Genomic DNA, 14,350 nt, shown 5'->3' on the forward strand with positions numbered 1-14,350 from the left:
AAGGGACATCATATTGTAATAGATTTTTTAATTTAAGAGTTCAAATGATTGATGAGGTTCGATTTAGTACAATTTTTTTAATGGTAGATTTATTGTTTGGATCTAAATATTTAATGTTCTATATTTAATTTAAGCACTTTGAATTTATTTTTTAATTTAAAGTTATAATTCATGTAATATAATCGCAATTAAATAGAATATTGATTATTATAAATGTGTGTGGTTTTGAACGTTTGGTTAGATGTGAAAATAATACATTAAAAATTGAAATTCATCATAGATTTTCTTTTCGATAATAAGTCTTTTCCTTCCGTTAATTAGATGCTTGGACGACTTTAAAATTGTACATTTTGTATTTCTTGTTTATGTAATCTAATGAATTTCTAATCACATCATGACTTGAGACTACTTTATTTAACACAATATCTAATAATTTGTTTTCTATTATAGATTGTACGACAGTAGCATAAAGCAAATTCAAATTTAACTCTCCTCTAATTTAGGAGAAAATTTTTATGGATGATCATTCAACATTGTGTTCATTACACAAAAGTTATTTTTCTTCTTTTTGTTATGTAAAAATCATTCAACTTTGTGTTCATTACCTAAAAGTCACTTTTCTTTCTTTTGTTACACAAAAATTATTTTACTTTGCTCTATTTATCACAAAAGTCACATTGGCCAGATTTTATAATACTTTTACTTGAAAAATCTTTTACACCCTTAACATTATAAATCCTCTCATTTCTGTAATACATTATATATGATATACTGTATAATATATTTCTACCTAGGGATTTTACTTATAATTCAAAATAACTTTAAATTATTTTATTTATTATTTTTATAATATATTCATACATTTAATATTTTTTCATGGCACTCACTTTGTTTAATCATATTTAAACATGAACATATTTTAAATATAAAAAAATATTTATTTTTAATATTTATTTGAAATAATAACAAACAGATTTGTTTAACAAATGATAGTTTTTTTTACAGTCAATAAAAAAATTTTAAAAAAATCAAAGATATTTATGTTAAATATTAATATTTTTAAAGCTTTATCTATTAATATTATTTATTTGAAAAGTATTATTATGATGTGTCATTATACTAAATATGGGTATTTTATTTATTTGATTAATGAGTATGGTTTAGCTGATAAATCTGTATGCTTTGATTTTATAATTTTCATTAAAAATATTTTATTAAGCTTGGTTAAGAACGTGGACTTGAGATTTGTTCACGGTAATATTACTGACAAATTTAATAAAGCTACTTATGTATCTTGAACATTAATGTTAAGTAAATTAAATGTACAAATATATTATAAAAATAATAAATAAAATAATATCAAGTTATTTTAATTATAAGTAAAATACTTGGGTAAAAGTATATTATATAGCATATAATACATAAGGTATTACATAAATGGGATGACTTATAATGTCAATGGCATAATAGATTTTTCAAGTGAATGATTTGTAAAATATGATCAAAGTGATTATTGTGATAACTAGAGCATATTAAAATAATTTTTGTATAACAAAAGAAATAAAAATGACTTTTGGGTAATGAACATAAAAGATTAAAAGATGAATGACTTTTACGTAATAAAATTAAAAAAAATTATTTTTGCATAATGAACACAAAATTGAATGATAACCCATAAAATTTACTCATAATTTAATTACTCCCAACTGTAGGTACTATCTGATTAAATGCAAAATCCCTTAAAAGCATTGACGAGATACCTAATGAATTGTTTTTCTATGGACACCTCGAAGGTGCACTTTTCGGGGTTCAAGTTATGATTAAACTTTCTAGTCTTCTCTCTCTGAAATCATGTGAGGAACCTGGATTTGTTAAACATGTATAAGTTTCTGAAAAAAGGGAAAGTGATGGATCTCTTCAACATGTATTATCTACCATTTTTGGGGCAGAAATCTGATCTAAACCTTCTGAATGCATTGTCTTTTTGTGTTTCTAATTGATAATCTGATCCATCATTGTGTCCAAAGACACATCTCTCTATAACTCATCTTCTTTTCTTTTTTTGTGATAAATTGCTGGAGGTAAATTTATCTTCGTTTAAAAAGATTGAGATATTGACATAAGCAGTTTATCAACTTTCTTTTTTCTTTTTGTCATTTCATGAAATTTCTCTTTCATTTCAGACACGTCACTCGAAGGATCAACTTTAATTTGTCTTTATTTATCAATGCGCAATGCATTAGACTTTGTATATATATTAAACTTTTTTTTAAATATCTATAGACTATGAGCCCAATTGTTATTATATATAAATTTGAACCCATAAACTTTAAATTTTATATCAGCCTGTGCTTATCTTATGCCAACACAAAATGACTCTCTACTGGAAAAGTGATAGTGATCCAAACAAAACTAAAATTGCGAGAAAAGTTGGACACTGAATTTCCTGGAACATGTCATGCGTAGGTGAAGACTTGATTCGAAAAAAATTGGACGTTAGTTACATGGCTGAAGTAATTTTACTGCCAATTGAATCTTGATTTCTTTCCTTTTTTTCCACCAATCAAGTGTTATTTCAATAGTCATTAAAATCCTGGAACCTTTCTTGACAAAAATTTCACGTTGATCACAAACTATTGATTGTTTCACAACATATTATGAATATAATTTTTACCAGTAAAACGGTACAGTTAAATTTGTTACGTGATTTATAGACAATCGAATTGATTTGATACAAAAATAACGAAGAGATAAAATTAATATTAAGATTAGTAATTGAAATTGAATAAGATGACAGGCCTGTCTCCGAACGCAATACCTCCGGGGATAAAAGTGAAAGTAACGATAAGTTACAAATGGAGTTGTTTAATTGAGAGCAAAAGTAATAAAATAAAGCTTTTTGTATGAGTAAACTTCCCCTTCTTACAATGGCTATTGAGCCTATTATTTATAGTTTTATCTAGGGAAACAAGATCCTAGAATCAAGCTCTTCTTTAATGATAATAAAAGAGTCATTGATGAACGTGTAATGGCAGATAGCAAATATTCTCTGCAACGGTCGCTTATTTAATATTAGTAAATATTCCCTCATTGAATGCTACCCTATGACAAACCATTGATCTTTTCCCATCGACTATGTACGCTCCCTTCGGGATTTATCCGATATCGATTACATTCGTTGTATCCGGTATTGATTATTAACTGACTTGCATTTTGTCTATCTTCGGTTTCACGTGTCATGTTACCATTCGACCATTCATTATAAACCAATTTTACCCCATACAGATAGTCTCCCTACTTTCCGGTGACATATCTTAGTGTTACCGGAAAGTTGGTGAAGATGCCTTTCTTGGCAGAAAAGTTCCTGAAAAGGCTCTAACGCTCGAAAGGACGCACGTCTTCTCGCATTTAATACCCTGAACATGTGTTGCCCCACGATTTAGCAAATATTTTCTCTAATTTTCAAAGTAATCATGACCACAATTTTTGCCATCTATAACTTTTCTGCCATTCATCATTACTTCTTCACTTTCACAACATTCATAAGTCTTTCTTCTTCTCTGCATTTGCTTAAAACCCCCTTATAAAGTTCAATTTCTCAGTAAAAATCTTACTAACCTTTTATTACCATGGCTTCTTACACCGCTTTCTCCGGCAACATCGGTCAAAACCCTCTTATAAAGTTCAATTTCTCAGCAAAAATCTTACTAACCTTTTATTACCATGGCTTCTTACACCGCTTTCTCCGGTAACATCGGTCTTATCTACGGGGGAGGTCCGAAGAAAAACAAGGACAAGGAGGTCAAAGTCGATTCTGAACCTCCCACTGTTAGCACCATCATATCACATCATCTCAACACCACGAACGACTTTCAAGAGAAGGCTCCTACTTCCTCTTCACAAACTTGGTCAATTAGAAGGTACCCCTCCTCCATTTTCCCTTCCAGTATCCCAACTGGAAAGAGGATTGCAACTGTCCCAATCTTGAAATCCTCGCCCCGGATATGATAGAGTGGTTTACCTTCACCAAGGAGGGGTTCTCGTATGTCTATACGTATCCCTTTACCTTGCGTCCATTCTCTTTGGGGTCGAGCGAAGGTCTTGACCCAATAATTTTGGAGTTCTGCCATTGGTATCAGATCCGCTTAGCATAAGTAGGCACATCTATATGGTGAATGGTAGCCTGCCTTCGCCAACTGTGCAAGGAGACCGGGAAAATCCTAACCCTTGCACACATGATGAATCTTTACTCTCCCAAAATTTTTTGATAGGGAGTAATAAACTTTAACAAGCATGGACACCACGTTATTCTCACCAACGTAGATGATGACAACAATCGCCAGTTGATAGAATGATTCGTCATCACTACTACTAGGTACATTATTACGGCCATAACTCTAACTTTTTTCGAGTCGTGGAATCACTTTCGTAAGTTTTTAGTTATTCACCTCCTTCCTCCGTGAAAAGATTGCTTCATGTTGTCATTGATTTTCATGTTTCTTCTGCTTGAGCTACTCGGCGGGAACCGCCACGTGTTTAGTGCTTGGACCAATGGGTTCAGAATATTCTGGACATCACAACTCCAGAATCCCGACGGTGGAAGGAGATGTCCCCTAAATACAGTTGGAAGGCCAAACATCACGGTAAGTTCTTTCTGTTAATTCTGTTTGAATACAAGAAATCTACGTGATCAAACTGCTAACTCTATTTTTGGTCTGATACAGGACTCCCAAGGGGCTCTGTCATTTGTCCCAAGGTCGACGCCTTAGTTGACCCCGAAGAGGCCAGGAGGGTACTTCAAAATGCCCTTGTCCGAAGCGGAGCTCGCGGATCTACTTTCGGTGTGGGTGCCCCTTCTCGGAGTCCCCAACTCAAGAAATCGAAGGGAAGATGCTCCTCCTCGGTTGGGGCTCAAGAGAAGAAAGCAAGGAAAATGCCATCCGAGCCTACCACAGTTGTCCTCGTTGATGAAGGGGAAGCCAGTGACGAAGAGGCTTTGTCACGACCCTAATTTCCCTCTGTAGGATGTTGTGATGGCACCTAGTCTCTACGACTTAATAAGCCTAACAATCATGAAAACTGAACAGATATAAATTAACAAAATGGCAGAAAATAACTGAACAGTAGATAAAAAAAACTTCCGAAAACCGAATCTCATACTACATACCCCAAAACCGGTGGAACCAAGTCATAAGATCTATAGAGTATAACAAGAGTAACTACTACATCACTGTCTAAAAGTAAATACAACATTAAATGAGGATAAAGGAAGGTGACTCCGAGCCTGTGGACACCGAGCATGCATACCTTGAAGTCTCCGATAAAACAGTTAGCATGAATCTTTATCTACCGGCACGAGCATGCGTACTTGGATCTGCACAAAAGATGTGCAAAAGTATAGTATGAGTACACCACAATGGTACCCAATAAGTATCAAGCCTAATCTCAATAGAGTAGTGATGAGGCCATGTCAAGACACCTACTAGGCTATAAAATAGATAGTAAAAATAAAATACGGATATAAAATGGAGAGTAAGAAAGCAACTAATACGGAACAAGATGATAGCATGATCAAATACAGGAAAATCAACAATAGAAATAGCATAAAATAAGCAACTAAAGGACTACAAAGATCATGTACGGACAACAACTGATAGAACAATAAGGATTGAAACAACATATATATATCCCACTAAAATACTTTACAATGTGAAATAAACAGCAAGAATCATGTCGAGGTACCGCCTCGTGTATAATGAAATCAAAAATGAGGTACCGCCTCGTATAATTAATAATCACAACCGAGGTACCGCCTCATACTCACTTTTCTCAATTTCAATCACAATTTTTCCTTATATCGCCGAGTTAGCCTTACATTTGAAAAATAGGTTTTGAAAATAATTTTTCCGAAATAGCTACATGCACTTTAGTGCACCTTATGACACCTAGTGGATACACGTAGTTCCCCTACAAGTAACACGTAGATAAGTCCCATCTTATACCGTCGCATGCACATCAACCCAAGCCTTATACCGACGCATGCGCGTAGATATCATATCACAATAACAGTTCGCACCACAAGTGCCTATATAATACAACTTGCCAACAACAACAATATCAATGTTTTCACAATAATAGCTCATGGCTCCAACACAACATATACGAGAATATCAACAACAACAATGAATGAATGAAAAATGCTCAACAAGATGGATGTTTCAACAATAACCAACATCGCCTCATATTAACGACTTCCACAACTTCAACACCAAATAACTTAACAATGAGATAAATAATATATAACTACAATATTGGATAAGACTAACTTCACATTAAAGAGATAATATTTAACAATGAATCTCAAATAATGAAATTCAACAAGTAAAGGGATAACATAAATAATTACTTCAACAATGATAATTAACAATGAAGGAATATCATTTGACAATAAAGGAGACAACAAGTTCAACTAAAGCATAGGAGTAATTTAGTAAGTAGGATGTGGAACAAATACTAAACAATCAACTAAGGCATTTAAGGATATTCTAACACAATTAAGGATAATTTGACTATGAGGAATTAGAACATAATAGAGCATTTCAATTAAAGCATGGAAATAGTCTAAGTAGCCTAAGTCGGTCAAATACTACGTATAACTCGTGTACTCACTCGTCACCTTGCGTACACAGATTTCACTTACCATAATTGAATCAAACAATACCAATCATAAGGGATAGTTTTCCCACACGAAGTTAGGCAAGACACTTACCTCAATTAGGCCAATTCAACACTCGAAAATAGCTTTTTCCTTACAATCCGCCTCCGCATGGCTCAAATCTAACCAAATCGACTCAATAACATCAAACAATGCTAGGGAATTCAATTACAATAGATAAGATTAAGATTTTCACACTTTTCTCAAAAAGTCAACAAAAGTCAACCTAGGGCCCGCCGTCGAAACCCGGGTCTAATGGTAGATTTCGTCTATCCATGACCCCACGAGTTCATATATGTGATTAGTTTCAAAATCCGAGTCCAAATCGATTCTCAAAACTCAATTTTTTATTTTTTTTTCAAAAACTTGACAAAGTTTCATAAATTTCTACTTTGATTCACATGATTTTGATATTAAAATCTAAGATATGATGATGGGATATGATTAGAAATAGATTAGAATCACATATCCACATTTTGTAGGAGAAAATCCCTTTTCCAAATCGTCTCCTACCGAGTTTAGAGTTCAAAAATGAGAGAATAAACTCAAAAATCCCGTCTCCTAACTATTTGATCATTTGAAAATGTCGCAATTGCAAATAAATCCTCGCAATTGCGGAACTGAAGACTTAAGGGACTCTTCGCAAATGCGAAGATTGGATCACATTTGCGACCATTGTTGCCCTCGCAATTGTGATCCTAGCCCATCCCAACAGACTTCGCAAATGCGAGCCCAACAGACCAGGCCTACCTTTGCAAATGCGAACTCAAACCTCGCAATTGCGAGATCTGAGGCATGTATAGAAAACCAGCAACCTTTTAATTCCAACCACATTTCGCTAAGCGTCCGAAATTCACGCGAGCCCTTGAGGCTCCCAACCAAACATCCACACAAGTCTAAAAATATCATACAAACTCGTTCGCGCGATCAAAACACGAAAATAACATCTAAAACTACGAATTGAACTTTAAAACACATGATTTTCAAAGAGATTTACAAGAACTTATATAATTTCAACTAAGCGACTGAATCCTATCAAATCAACTCCGAACGACGCCAAATGTTTTGCAGACAAATTCTAAATGCTATAACGGACCTATTCCAAGTCGCAAAATCAAATTCCGTGCTTGATAGCTAAAAGTCAACCTACAATCAAACTTCCAACTTAAAATTGCCAAATTTCGGTAAATCAACACAAATCAACCTACGGACTTCCAAAATCAATTCCAGGTATACGCCTAAGTCCGAAATCACGATACAAAACTATTGGAGTCGTAAAAACACAGGTTCCGAGGTCGTTTTCACAAAAGTCAAAGTTTGGTGAACATTTTCAAATTTAAACTTGCAAGTCTATAATTAAGGGTCCAAATCAACCCGAAAGCTTCTCAGAACGAAACTAATCAACCCTACACGTCATAAAAGCGTAAACTCACATATGTGAAGCATTAACAGTGGTGACAAGGAGCAATTACACAAAACGATTGATCGAGTCGTTACAGGCTTCCCTTATAAGGAAAAAAGGATTTTCGTCAGCTCAACCGAATGCTCAGCCGGGAGAGCTTCAAAACTCGGCCGCAGAGGAAACCCAATCACTTTGGGGTGAGATAGACCTGGTAAAGAATGTTGATTCTCTCTTCCCGACCCCCATTGTTGTTTCAAGTTCAAGGAGTTCGGACCCCGAGCCTCTTCTGCCTCCCACCATTGAACAAATAACAATCATCACTGTTCTTGCCGCAGCTACTTCTCATCCTTCCACACTAACAACTTCACGCCCATCGATACCTACTACTCCTTCGCCACCAGCACCAATTGCATCTCCTCCACTAATAATAGATGATCGAGAAAAGGATGATTCTCCCTCCCGGTCTTCCAACCACGGAAATTTGGGGCATGATTATTCAACCCCTTCCCCAGATACCTCGAGGAAGGACAAGACCACTCTTTCGATTGCGAAAGAGTGCCATCTTTTGTCCAAGCTGGTGGAGCTTGCAAATTATCTGTGCTTGCTACTGCCGAGTGCGAGTCTGCATTCGAGGAGCAATTTAATAATTTGAAGTCAGACTTAAGCTCTAAGACCTAGGAGGCCAATGATGTCGAGAGAAATAGGGTCCGAATAGAAGATAGGCTTAAGCGGGCTATGGACCAAAACCGGCTCCATTCAACTACGAATGTTGAGATCGACACCCGCCTTCGTGCTATGAAGTCTGAACGGGAAGAGCTTCAGGCCAAAATCGATAAACTTCAAGCCAAACTCCAAGAGCAAGAGGATTACCTTGTCTTCAAGAAGACATATGTCGTATATCTATATGAATAGGAAGACCTTGGAGGAGGACAAAGCGGGCATCACCAACATAGACAATTGTATTGCTCAGGCCCGGGAACTGGAGTTATCTGCTCGTCGAAATTTTCTTATTCGGCTCGCTGCGACTGACTCCTCGAGTACTGGCTCCGAGTACTCGGGAATCGAAAGGGAGACTAAAAAAGATGAAGGCCCTGAACCGATAGCGGATCTGCCTTCCTCTACCGGGGGAAATATAGATCCATCTCTCCCTTCGAGTTCCGGCGACAATGATACATAACGTTTTTTTTGTATCTTGTAATTATGCCAAACTTTTTACTTTTAATATTATTTTAATTTATGTATATAGGTATTGGGTAAGTTGACTTGGGTCATTTTTATTTTAAGAAAAATATATATAATTAACCGGTACCGAAACTAATTACATTTGTTAGCCATAATATATATATATATATATATATATATATTGGCTATTATTTTTGGGAACGATTAAAAATATATATTTCTCCTATTTTAATTGGGTTATTATTTATTAGACTAAAAATAAAAAATAAAAAATGTGGAATAAGAAAATACTACCGAAATATTGTGCTTTCCGATCACTATGATTTTTGTGTGAGTTAGTGAAAGTTTTATAATTTTTGAGTGAGAAAACAAAGTTATACAAATTTGATGGAAAAAGATCATACTTAGGTGACCATTTATGAAATTTACCAATTGTTTGAGTTATGAGGTTGCATTATCAGGAAATTAGTCATCTTGCTTTACGGATGAGTCGTAATTATTTTTTTTTTGACTAATTAATATACTGTGCATTCATTCCGTGAATACTTCTATCCAAAGCTTGTGCAAATAAGTCATACCTTTCTCTCATGGTTCCGCCCTTGATTGTGAAATCGCTAAGTATTCTTAATAACATTGGATCCGCCCCTGATTCTTATGTCCCTGACAAGCGCATCCGCTGTGTCTAGATTATTGACAAGCCTAACGCTAGTTTCTTTATTAGCAGCCCCACCAATCTCTGCCAATAAACCGCCATCAAATTCAGATTCAGCGCTAGATTTCAGCCTTTTATTGCTCTCTGATCCTTTATCCTCCTCATCATCTTTATTACTGCAAACAACAACTGTAGAAAGATCCCTGAAATCAACATTAAATATTTTTATCTCTTGCTGATCACTCTTCTTTTTATTATTCTTAGACCTATCAAAAGACGCAATCAAATCATCATCAGTACTTGCACTTGCAGCAGCAGCAGCAGCAGCAGTGGAGATCGTCTACACTCGTCGAATTAGACGAATTAGGAATGTTGGGATCGGAGATAAGGCTTTGAGTCCAACCTGAAATATCAGAAGCAGCATAGATGATTGCATCAGTATTAGAAACAAAGGAATCTTCATCTTTGATGATTGTGTCCGTAGACATCTCTCTCTAATACTCGTCTCTCTTTTTTTGGGTCAAGTATATTATATTGCTGGAGTTTCCTTTCTGCTTCCCTTAAGAAAGAGTTGACACAGTCATTCTTTTTTTATTGTCATTCCGATTAAAAGGGAAAAAAAAAAAAGGAAACATGGACATAGTCCAAGTCACAACCTTATACTATTTGTTTCATTTATTTAAAACTTCCATTGAAGATTAAAATTTATTTTCTGACAGATCGTGTTCTTCCAGAAAGAGGGGATCAGTTACAACAATTAATTATAATAACAGTAGCAATTTGAACGGACACTTTCCTGATTATGGGAAGGTTACAACATTGAATATAATGGTGTCTATTAAAGCAGAAAGAAAGCAATATGGTACCTGCAATTCTGTGATTCATTTTATGTTCGTTTGATAACCAAAAGTTGATGCCTTGATCATTCAATTTAATTAATTTTGTTTTCTTTTTCGGCTTTTTATTTTTACAGATTATTATAATATTGACTTGAGCACAAGAAAATTGCCCTTTTCCATTTTGAATTTCTTATACAGATTCTTTAGGTCATTATTAGGAGTAGAGGTGTTCATAAAAACCCGAAAAATCGAACCAAACCGACCAAAAAAACCGATACTTTTTAGATTTGGTTTGGTTTTGATTTTGAATTTTAAAACCGATCAAATTTGGTTTGGTTTTGATTTTGGTTTTAATCAAAAAATAACCGAAAAAACCGACTCAAACTGACTATAAAAGTAGCTATTTAAATTTATTATTACACCTATATATATGTATATTTTTATATAAAGTTTCTAAAATTTTATGGTACATATTAGTCATTTATATTTTTAGTCTAGTTCTTTGCTATTTAATAATCTAATTCTTTGCCTTTACATTCAAGTTTGATTGGTAGTTTTCTTTTCCTAATTACAAGAATTTATTTCATGTTAAAATTAATCGATTTTTAATTGACTACTTAAATTATTTATCACTATTTGATTCAATTATCATCAATATATCTTGTTAAATGATAGATTTCTCAAAGAGCAATTGATTTGATAGTGTTATGTTGAAAATGTAGTCGTCGGAATATGCGTTTGGTAATGTATGTCTCATATTTAAGAAAAAAATCGATAAATAATGAAAAAACCGAAAAACCGACAAAACTGAATCGATAAAAAACCGACTTAATTGGTTTGGTTTGGTTCCAATATTTTAAAGACAGAATTACTTGATTTGGTTTCTTTTTAGAGAAAAAGCGATCCAAACCGAACCATGAACACCCCGAGTAAAATCTCATCTTACGCTGTTAATTGTTTGAAACTAGAAGACAACATGTTTCCCCCATTTTGGCAGTTACCTTATTTAAATAGCCCAAACGTCTTTAAATATGATTAATCAACTATCCTCCACCATCATAATTGATATTAATTACTATTAATAAATATATCCATTTGTGTGCTCTTTTCGTGGCATCAAACTTTAATTATCCAATACTTTTCATTTAGTGCATAATTTTTTCTTACAAGAGGTAACATATATGCATTGGCACTCTCTTACATGAATACCTATTTATTTGTTGACATTTTTTGGCTTTCTTATTCTTCAAATCTCAAAAGTCTTTAAATACTATTACTAATACATGTACTTAATACTCCATAATTTATGATAGTATTTAAATAGGGATGGAATTGAGAAGTACTTTTTTTAGATTTATTCCTATTTTAGTTCTAATATGTGATTATTCCTTAGTGATTTTTTTTCATATATATATATATATATATATATATATATATATATATATATATATATATATATATATATATATATATATATATATTATATGTGTGCGCGTGCAGGCACTCTTCTCTCTCAGCTAAATTTGCAAAAACGTTATTTGGTGGATTCACTTTATACGTAGTGCGGATAAGTTAACTAATTCTAATTAAAAACTGGAAACGTGGGCATAATACCAAGTACAAGAATTAGTTCTAATTACTAATGGGAAAAGCTCACTCAAAAACATCGCTTTGAGGCTAATTGAATCCAAACAAGACTGAATTACGACAAACGATCGAACTTATATTTTCTCGAACATGGCTGGTATAGATCAATAGCTTTGACAAAGTTAGACGCACTTAAACTTCCTCCAACATGGCTGATTTAGATAAGTAATTTTCTTTGTCAAATTAAATGCCAATAAAGTCTTGCTTTATTTTTTTCCCACTACCATAATTCTTAAAAGGCTAAATATAAACTTGGCATGATTTGTTAGTTAGAATTCACAACCTTCACATTTGCTAGAATGGCTCATGGATGAGGGTAGTGAAAAGATATTGCTCAAAAGCAGGAGCAGCTCAAACACATGTGTAAAGCTAGAGTTTAATCTGAGTCCTAAATATTCTTTAAAAAAAAAGGTATGATATATATATTTGAAGTCTATTCTTCTAATTTGTTTAGATGCACGGTTGTTAATAATTTTCTTATAATCAAATTTCTTTCAACAATCTCTTTTCAATTGATAATATGTTGATGAGATATGATTAGAAATAGATTAGAATCACATACACAAGGTTTGTAAGAGAAATCCCTTCTCCAAATCGCCTCCACCGAGTCTAGAGCTCAAAAATGAGAGAGTGAACTCAAAAATTCGGTTTCCTAACTATTTGATCAGTTGCAGATGGGAGAGGTGATGTGGCATCTTCCATAGATGATGACTGTCATTTACGTTCACTTTTACCTGGGAGATATACTAGAAATTTTTATTTTTACTTGTCACTTTACGCATATCAAGAGAAGATAATTTTTTTTCCTATTTTACCCTTAATTCATTAACCAACATTTCTTGAATAAATAACGGTCAATTGTAACTTTTCAATGCATAATATTGGAATTCACGGAGAACTCTTCATTATTAGCTTTCGTTAAACACAAAAGTCCACTAAAGTCATCTTTTATTCTCTTGTTCTTTGAAGTATTTTTTTTCTTCGGAAGTTATTTGGGATTTTGGGTTCAGTTATTGAGTATCAATTAATAGGGTTATTGTGGTAAAATTATCATGTCAATCATTGTTTCTTAAGGGGCGTGAAAAGTCAAAACATGCCAAGTAAAAGTGAACGAAGGGATTATCTTTTGGGGGGTATTATCACTTTTAACTCACGTCATAAACTATTTATATCTGGTAGTAGAAAAATATATAAAATTTGTATATTTTTTATATATAACATACAGAATGTATATATATACAAATTTTATACATTTGTTTTGCTATTATTTTTACAGTGGCTATACAATGTCACTTTTCCATCTTTTTTTCCTAAACTTTTGGCTTTTATCCAATTTTTTTCATTTACTAGTATCTATGAACGTGCGTTGCACGTTAATAATAGCACGTGATGATTTAAACATTTATTTATATGAATGAACAATAAAATTTAATTAATAAGAGAATTTTTATGTATAATAATAAAACAATCATCTAAATGCCGAAAAATATTATTACATTAGCATAATACATGAATTTAAAATAAAAGGACATCATCAAAACTTACACAAATGATAAATTTTGTCATGTAAGTTAGATAATTATGTATAATAATTTAAAAATATTTAATTTGATGGTATCTTAACCAACACTTCTTTGTGGACAATATTTTTTTTGTGTATGTTTCCTCCTAATGCTTTGATTGCTTTGCCTTAACCAATACTCTTGTTGTTAATTTTGATATCCCTCTTGAAAGTGCAACATACAGTTGTCCGTGCAAGAAAACATATTGCGGTAAATATAGTCCAATAATTGGGATGTTTGTCCTCGTGCTTTATTTGTTATATTTGCAAAACATAAGCATATTAAAAATTATTTTCACACAAATTTTATTCCTTAATTTCGGAAGACGAAAGTTGAATCCAGGGATAAAAA

Source organism: Nicotiana tabacum, chromosome 13 (genome assembly GCF_000715075.1).
Source record: "Nicotiana tabacum cultivar K326 chromosome 13, ASM71507v2, whole genome shotgun sequence".
NCBI classification, from domain to species: Eukaryota; Viridiplantae; Streptophyta; class Magnoliopsida; order Solanales; family Solanaceae; genus Nicotiana; species Nicotiana tabacum.